The sequence below is a fragment of the Myxine glutinosa genome, chromosome 8 (assembly GCF_964187855.1).
Source record: "Myxine glutinosa chromosome 8, kmMyxGlut1.1, whole genome shotgun sequence".
NCBI lineage: Eukaryota > Metazoa > Chordata > Myxini > Myxiniformes > Myxinidae > Myxine > Myxine glutinosa.
The window spans coordinates 125,786,716-125,796,391 of NC_136268.1; positions in this window are offsets into that span (position 1 = coordinate 125,786,716).

The following is a 9,676-nucleotide window of genomic DNA, read 5'->3' on the forward strand; positions in this document are numbered from 1 at the left end:
CAAGGACCGGGTCTGTGCGAGGACGGGGAGCCCTTCGATCGGGGGGGATTTCAGCCGCACCTACGCTGCTCCAAGGGTGGGCTGTCAGACCCCCCCGGGCAACATCCTTGGCCGGACCAGGCGCCTTCGTTGCGGATCTGAAAAGTTAATAGATTTTCATGTTCTGGACCTTCATGTTCCAAACACGCACAACATGACACACCTTTCAAGCGTGCATGCGGGGTACTTTATGTGCGTGGCATGCCCTTGGGAGGACACATACAACACTCAATAAAGCCCGATGTGGCCACATATAACACTATTCTCTTTTGCTTTGCAAATAAAGCCGATGTGGCCTGGTCTCTGTGATACGTAGTCTCGTAGAGACCAAATGGGGGAATGTCGAGATCATGCCTTTTATTGTGCCTTATGTAATTGTGGTTTGCATTTAATAATGGTTGCTTTGTGAAAAGGATTAAGCTTACTATGTTCCCTCTTGCTTTTTAACTATGCTATATTTTCCAACTGTGCCAAGGAATGTAGAAAGATAGTGAAACTGCTTGCTCTGTTAGACCCCCTCGTGAAAACGCGTCTGTCTGTCCTTGACCAAAAACCAGCATGGAAGATAAGTTTTGAGAATGTCACGGTGCTCTTGTGCTCATGCCAAAGAAGATAGGGTTTCGGTGGGAGATGTCGAGCCAGTTTTCCTTTGTCCGTGCTCATTTTTCAGTGGAGATTTTTTGTATAATTTTGTATATATAAAGAAACTCTTGGTTGCCAATTTTCTAGGAGTGTATGTGGCCATGCTGTTCAATTGTGAATGGTATGACTCTTACACCCTCCACAGCGCTGTGATATTGGTTCATCATTAAATCTTGTTATCTCTTGAACTCAAGGTGTGGAACATGGTTCTATTCTCCTCAGTTATATATATATATATATATATATATATATATATATATATATATATATATATATATGCATATACATATTGTTGCGGATATGAGGATTGTGTTTTTTTATTGTGTTGTATTGTATCGTAAATTGTGTGAATTATTGCTTTAGTCTGGACCCTCCTGCCTCCAGTGTTGTATAAAGGTCAAAGGGCGTTCCCGTAGTTAATTCCATAAAGCATATATGTCAGCCAATCATAGATTTCCCCCTGGTTGATAGTTATATCTTATTATGTGTATTAGGGTAAGGCCTTGTCTTCCATTAAGATGACACTCCATTGCACTGCATTAAATAAGAGTAGATCCCCTTTCATCATTGCCAAGCCTCGATTGCACATTACATCCCCTCCAAAACCACCATTGAACATGTGCTCGGGTCGGGGAAGAAAGGCGTGCCCACCCGTCGTCATCAAGGGCGGAGCCAGAGGGTCGCGCGACCAACCACGGCCGAGGTGAGCACACCGATGGGCGTGTCCTGAAGGCCGGCGGCTTAATCGCCTGAGGCGCTATAAAGGCGCACGCGCAAGAAGTTGTCGGTGGTCAGTGGTTGCGTTGAGTTGTCAGTGGTTGTCGGTGGTGAGGAGTTGGTTGGTGGTTGGTGGTTGGTGGCTAAAAGTACAGTTGTTGTTGAAGGAGGAAGGGTTGATGAAGAAAGAGAGTGGCGTGGGAGGAGGACGAGTTGAGTGTGGCGTTAAGTGGCAATAAAAGTGGAGCTGAAGAGCCCGGAGTCCAGCACGATGCGCCCATCCGCTCGGGGTGAACAATACGCGCCGCTGCACACGAAGGCTTTCCCGCCAAGAACGCGAGTCGACTCCTGGAGCGGGACCTCGACGCCTGCAGTGGCCTGGGCCTTCCCATTCCTCCTTCCAACCAATCCATTCTGCAATTCCCCATGTGAGTCCGTCTTTGTTTGTTCTGTCCTGGGTATTTAATTAAGCTCGTATAAGCTAGCGTTGCACTGTGTCTCTAAAATCTTCTGTAAATTATTTTATTATCTTTCCTTCTCCTTGGTTATTTTGAGCCTGTATATAGTAGGAATAAATTTAGTAGTATTTTCAACCTTTTTTTTGACTTCTTCTTCTTCTTCTTCTTCACATCCGTGTCGCTTTTGTCTTTTCCATATCGAATAGCTGTGGCGCGATCCGGCCAACGTTCGGGGATCGGGTTAATCGGGGTAACTGTTAGGCCGCGGTGCCATCCGCTCGGCAAACCAACATCCATATCCGCGGGCCGTAACAATTGGTGTCTGGGAGTGAGATACGAGGCCCGAACCAAATTTTTAAAACATCAAGAAAAAATTTGGTCAAAATTTGGAGCGGCCGAAATTTGTTTTGTTTTACAAAACCCGAATTTTGAAATCGCGCCATGGCTGGTCAAGGCGACGGGATGTCGGTGGGAGAGATAGACGGGGTAGAATCGACCGAGGACCTCGGGGAAATGTATGTGGAGGAAAGGGAAGAGGAGAACAATGAGGAGGTGGTTGAGGAGGTATCAGGCGCGCAAAATGGCGCCCTCATGCACGAGGTTGAGGAGGCACAAAATGGCGGCGCTGCGGCAGCCGAGACCGCAGCGCTGGGGAAATTGGACCTCTTCACGGCGCAGATGATGGGGTATATGAAAAAAATGGCTGAAAAATCCAGCAGGGACATGGACAATAAATTTGAGGGTTTAGACAAGAAATTTGAGGGGTTAGACAATGGGATAAAAGAGGTGAAAAATGGGTTAACGGGGGTGGAAAATAGAATGGCTGCCCAGGAGAATCAGATAGAAGGGGTGAAAAATGGGTTAACGGGGGTGGAAAATAGAATGGCTGCCCAGGAGAATCAGATAGAGGGGGTGAAAAATGGGTTAGAGGGGTTAGAAAACAAGATGGAAAACAAATTGCGGGAAATATGGGAGCAATCCGCCCGAGAAATTAAACAAATGGGAGAGCAGATAGAGGAGGTGAAAATCGGGGTAGAAACCAAATTGGATGCTCAGAGGGATGAATTGGGACAAATGAGGGTGGCATCTACAAAAGAGAGGGAGGAGATGAAGGAGGAGATACGACGAGGTGTAAGCGAGGAGGTCTCGGGGGTACGCGAGGAGGTAAAGCGAGGCGAGAAGTGTATGGAAAAAGAGGTGAGAAATGGGACGGCAAAGTTACAAGGGGGCATAGAGGACCTGACGGAGGAGGTGGAACAGCTGACGGTGGGACAGACGGAGTTAGTGGAGCAGGTTCAAAGGAACATTGCGGTACTAGGAGGGTTAAAAGCAACACAAAGAGACATTAAAAATGACTTAATAGCGACACAGAGGCAATGTCAGATGGTACGTGAGGGACTGACAACGAGGATGGACGAGGTGACAGAAGTAATGGAGATGAAGGACCGGGAGGTGAGGACGCACATAGAGACGGTCAAGGTAGCCTTAGAGGACGAGATTGAGGAGACGCACCAGGAGATAAAAGAGGTGAAGCAAAAGTTAAAGGAGGTGGAAGAGGGGGTGAGTGAAATTAAGAAGAGACGGACAGAAACTAAGAGAGAAATACAGGAGGAGGTGATGGAATATGTACAAGGTCGGTGCTCAAATCGTGATGATGTGCTCGCTAACCAAATAAAGAGTTTGCAGGTGGCGAAGGAGGTGCGGAGATGAGGTGCCAAGGTGAGTGGCGATATACGAGGAAATGTATATGATGTGAGGGGAGCTTCAGTCGGCTTGGGGGTTGATTTGGATCCGGGTGTTCGTGAGAGGCCGCTGGTGAAGTGTGTGACAGGTGCGGTGTGCGAAGGAGGCGGTGTGCAAGAATGTCCGACCATGGGGTGTGTGAGGAAAAAGTGCGCGCCGAGGAGTGAGTGTGCTGTCGAGAGTGAGTTGGTCATAGCGCGTGTGCGAGGAGGCACATGGAAGCGCGGGATGGGGAGTGTTACAGAGGATGTAACGAGAGAGTGCACACCTGTGGTGAGTGTAACGGAGGAAGTAACGGGAGAGTGTGTGCAAGAGGATGCGCGAGAAAGGTGTGTAACAGACAGGTGCATGAGGGAAGAGTGCGCTGTCAAGAGTAAGAAAGAGTGCACACCTGTGGTGAGTGTTACGGAGGAAGTAACGAGAGAGTGTGCGCAAGAGGATGCGCGAGAAAGGTGTGTAACGGACGGGTGCATGAGGGAAGAGTGCGCTGTCAAGAGTAAGGGAGAATGCACGCCTGTGGTGAGTGTTACAGAGGATGTAACGGGAGAGTGTGCGCAAGAGGATGCGCGAAAAGGTGTGTAATGGACGGGTGCATGAGGAAAGAGTGCGCTGTCAAGAATAAAGGAGAATGCACACATGTGGTGAGTGTTACAGAGGATGTAACGGAAGCATGCACGCCTGTGGTGAGTGTTACGGAGGGTGTAAAGGGAGAGTGTGCGCGAGAAAGGTGTGTAACGGACGGGTGCATGAGTAAAGAGTGCGCTGTCGAGAGTAAGGGTGAATGCGCGACCGAGTGTGAAGGTGAGAGTAGTAAGAGTGACACGGAGCGTGAGTTGGTTGTGGCAGGTGAGAGAGGATGCACACCTGGAATGAGAGGATGTACACCTGGAATGGAAGGATGCACACCTGGAATGGTAGAGCGTGTGTGGGAATGCACACTGGAATTAGTAGTGAGGCACATAGTTGGCTGTGCAAGTGAGAGCACACCTGTGGTTGTCACAGAGGAGGTGACCGAGGAGGGGGCGCGAAGAGGTGTGTTGGTGAGGTGTGCGAACGACGAGTGTGTGCAAAGGTGTGCGGTGGTCAGGTGTGTGACCAAGTCTGTGAGCGAAAGAACGAGTGCAATGACGAAGTATGCGGGGTGTATGGGCGGCGTTGGAGCACCGAGCTCGGTGAGGGTGAAAGGGGTAGCGTATGCGTGTGAGCATGCAGGCGAAGCATCGACGGTAACCGGGTTAGCGGTTAGAGCGACTTATAGCCGAATCGGGCCCTGGGTGCGCGCCGGGCAGCTTCGCGTGCCGCGAGGACCAGCGGGGATCCGAACCACGGCGGTTTCGAAAGAATCGCCGTACGCGATCCACGCCGGGCCGCGCTTTGAACGGCCGCGTCCGTGCTCAACTAGGCGGAGCGGGCAGCCCGATAGGAAGGGTCGTCATGGCGACCCCTTTTTGTTGAGGCGTTCTGGCAGGTCGAGATTGGGCCATTGGATGGCTCCGTGCCGAGGTGGTGCGTGGGATCTCGGCCCGGGTAAGCCCCCGTCCTTGCACCGAATGTCGGACGCATCCAGCCGCCGGCACCAAACAACCCGCATTCATTGCTCGGCTTTGCGAAGCCGAGCTTTAGAAGTGAATTGGCGCACCGAGAGGCACTATTGAGTAGACTGATGACGAGGATAGTGTTTTGGCCCCGAAATTAGAAAAAGCGAAATTTGATGATTGGCAAAGGATTGGCAGACCAAGGATTGGCAGATGATGGGTAGTGATTGGCAAATTTTTGATTGGCTGGAATTGAGTGAGCAAAATTTATAGTGGAAGATACCCGATGTGATGGGATGGCAACTCTGCCATCTCTCACAGCGGGGGCAAAGGAGCACTAGACTTATGGGGTTTATGGCAGTGAAAACTAGCCCGGGAGGGTTTGGATAATGTGTAGGGACCTAGAAGATGACCTTAGGTGACGTTAAGATTAGTTAGTGACAATGATACCTGTAGTGGGGACGCAGGTAGATTAGAGTGGATGATAATGACATGGTATGTGCTTAGTTTAAAGGGAAGACGGGGAGCACTAAGTTAGCAGGGCAACAGGTAGATTAGATGATGCCGTGTGAGTGTTGGAGGTGTATTCAGAAGTGTATTGTGAAAAGTGTGTGGTTAAAAGGTGTGATTGCACAGGTGTGCAACTGAACAGGTGGATGGAGCAGTGTATGAGGGAGTGATGGTGATGTGTGTTGTGTTGACCAAATGGTCCAGGAAGGAAGGAGGGTGCAGGTGGCACCACATGTGATTGCACAGGTGTGCAACAACAGGTGTATGGAGAATGGTCATGTGAAATACATGGAGTGTGGAATACATGGAGTGTGGAATATATGGAGTATTGGAATGGATGGTCGTGGAGTGAGTATGGTGGAAACTATGGAGTGGAGTGGATGGTGCGAAGGTGTGAATGGGGGAAGGATGGACCCCCATCACGAATACCCGGGGAGGGTAGTGTAAGTGTTAGGTAGAGGGTATAGGTAAATTGTGGTTGGATATTGGCATCTGTGGTGCAGGTGAAAGAATGGTGTTTGGATGGGTGCATTAGTGTTGTGGAAATGGCGGGGCATGTAGCCTGTTAGTATGTGTAGTTGGTTTGGGCACTCCACCACTGTGAGGATGTCGGCCAGGTGAGGCCGCAGGTGGGCTCTGGGAGCCGGTAGAGTTGTTGTGGATGGGGCCCGAGGATCCAGAGGACGGACCCGGGTAGCCCAGTGCCAGAGGGCACCGAGGGGTGACAGAGCCAGGAGGGGCCTTCCCCAATTAGATAGGTTAGGGTGAGGAGCTAGGTAAGCTCAGGTGGCAACTGCAGTGGTGGAGGTGTGCAGGTGGGTAGACCTGCTGGTAGAGCTGCACGACCCAGCCCGGAAATTGTGCAAGGGCACCGGGAGATGAATCGGGGGAGTGAGACCCCAAATTGAGAAGCACCACAGTTTGGTCAATGGGAATTGGTTTTTAAAACCACATAGAGTAAGTTGGCCAATGGATTGGCAGGGAAAGACCCCGGGTAGTGTAAAGCGTGTTAATGTCATTTAGAAAGTAGTTAGGATGAAAATCTCCTCGCACCATCTGCATCCACTCACCTGAGGTGACGTAACTCCACACCATGCCATGTTTTATTATTTTTATTTTGATGCAAATGTTTGGATTATGAGATGCATCATGACGTGGGTGTGACATTGTGCTTGATGTTCCATCTCTCCCTCCTTATGAGGATTGATGATAAATTGGTGATGGCAAATTTTGGTTAGAGGGATTGTGGAGACGAATTTGGTATAGGGGAAATATGGGGAAGACGTGACATTGGCGACGGATTTGTAAAGGTGTAGATTGTTGTACATATGGGGTAAGGGCAAGGGTAGAGTAGGTGACAAGGGGGGGTGACGTATGGTAGGGACGAGTTTTTCTCACTTCGCTCTCCGTACGCACTTCGCCTTGCATTGCCTTGTTTGATGTGTACCCTTGTGACCTTACCCCTCGCTCATCTGTCTCTCCCCCCCTTTGTCTCCCACATGAGGACCTGTGCGCCACTGGGTGCCGAGGGGAGCGTGCGTGAGTCCGCCATTGTGCGCCCGGAACTCCCAGAACCAGCTGTCTGCATCGATGCACCACATTATGGACCACATGTCTGTGGCTGAGCACCACTGATGGACCCCATGGGTTGGGGCATGGCCCCTCTGCTGGAACCGGCCATGAGGGCCCGAAATCTTGCTGGCGGACCTTGGCCACAGGGCACCGATGCCCCACAGGTGAACCATACATAGTCGGCCACTGTGGGCCATAAAAAAAAAAAATGGACACGTTGGGTGCATTTTAATTCCACCAATAGGCCGCCAGGAAAGAAGATGACAACACCTGGAAAATAATAATAGCCAGCAGACGGAGCCGAAGAGCAAGAGACCACCTGCAGGGTTTGGGGTTGTTGTTTTTATTTTTATTCATGAACATTGATGACTGTGCACCGATTGGTGCTTGAGGGTGTGTTGGTGCGTTTTGGGTGCTTTCAGGGTGCATTGATGCAGAGCAGACTGTCTCTCCCCCCCCAAAAGAACAATCAGAGGTCCTGGGTTAGTTTTGTAAATAAAGCAGAGCCATTGTAAATAATGCTCCCCACCATCAGTGTATAGTTTGAAGACCATTCCGCAATTCGGTTAGCTGTGGGCGTGAGTCTGTTAGGTAGGGTGCAATGGAGCAGCGGGACATATTTATTTATGTTTTAAAACTGTAGCACTCAGGGTCAGGTTAAAAGTAGAGGGAACTACACCTACGTGTCACACAAAGTTAAAGTTATAGGCCTGGGACGTGCCTAAGAGGAGGAGGGTGCAGTGTTGCGGATATGAGGATTGTGTTTTTTTATTGTGTTGTATTGTATCGTAAATTGTGTGAATTATTGCTTTAGTCTGGACCCTCCTGCCTCCAGTGTTGTATAAAGGTCAAAGGGCGTTCCCGTAGTTAATTCCATAAAGCATACACGTCAGCCAATCATAGATTTCCCCCTGGTTGATAGTTATATCTTATTATGTGTATTGGGGTAAGGCCTTGTCTTCCATTAAGATGACACTCCATTGCACTGCATTAAATAAGAGTAGATCCCCTTTCATCATTGCCAAGCCTCGATTGCACATTACATCCCCTCCAAAACCACCATTGAACATGTGCTCGGGTCGGGGAAGAAAGGCGTGCCCGCCCGTCGTCATCAAGGGCGGAGCCAGAGGGTCGCGCGACCAACCAGGGCCGAGGTGAGCACACCGATGGGCGTGTCCTGAAGGCCGGCGGCTTAATCGCCGGAGGCGCTATAAAGGCGCGCGCGCAAGAAGTTGTCGGTGGTCAGTGGTTGCGTTGAGTTGTCAGTGGTTGTTGGTGGTGAGGAGTTGGTTGGTGGTTGGTGGCTAAAAGTACAGTTGTTGTTGAAGGAGGAAGGGTTGATGAAGAAAGAGAGTGGCGTGGGAGGAGGACGAGTTGAGTGTGGCGTTAAGTGGCAATAAAAGTGGAGCTGAAGAGCCCGGAGTCCAGCACGAAGCGCCCATCCGCTCGGGGTGAACAATACGCGCCGCTGCACACGAAGGCTTTCCCGCCAAGAACGCGAGTCGACTCCTGGAGCGGGACCTCGACGCCTGCAGTGGCCTGGGCCTTCCCATTCCTCCTTCCAGCCAATCCACTCTGCAATTCCCCGTGTGAGTCCGTCTTTGTTTGTTCTGTCCTGGGTATTTAATTAAGCTCGTATAAGCTAGCGTTGCACTGTGTCTCTAAAATCTTCTGTAAATTATTTTATTATCCTTCCTTCTCCTTGGTTATTTTGAGCCTGTATATAGTAGGAATAAATTTAGTAGTATTTTCAACCTTTTTTTTGTCTTCTTCTTCTTCTTCACATCCGTGTCGCTTTTGTCTTTTCCATATCGAATAGCTGTGGCGCGATCCGGCCAACGTTCGGGGATCGGGTTAATCGGGGTAACTGTTAGGCCGTGGTGCCATCCGCTCGGCAAACCAACATCCATATCCGCGGGCCGTAACATGGAAACGCATTCTCTGGAGTGATCAATTACGCTTCACCATCTGGCAGTTCGACGGACAAATCTGGGTTTGGCGGATGCCAGGAGAACGCTACCTGCCCGAATGCATAGTGCCAACTGTAAAGTTTGGTGGAGGAATAATGGTCTGGGCTGTTTTTCAGGGTTCATGGTTTTTCATGGGCTAGGACCCTTAGTTCCAGTGAAGGGAAATCTTAACTCTACAGCATACAATGACATTCTAGATGATTGTGTGCTTCCAGCTTTGTGGCAACAGTTTGGAGAAGGCCTTTTCCTGTTTCAGCATGACAGTGCCCCCATGCACGAAGCGAGGTCCATACAGAAAGGTTTGTCGAGATTGTTGTGGAAGAACTTGACTGGCCTGCACAGAGCCCTGACCTCAACCCCATCGAACACCTTTGGGATAAATTGTAACGCTGAATGTGAGCCAGGCCTAATCGCCCAACATCAGTGCCCGACCTCACTAATGCTCTTCTGGCTGAATGGAAGCAAATCCCCGCAGCAATGTTCCAACATC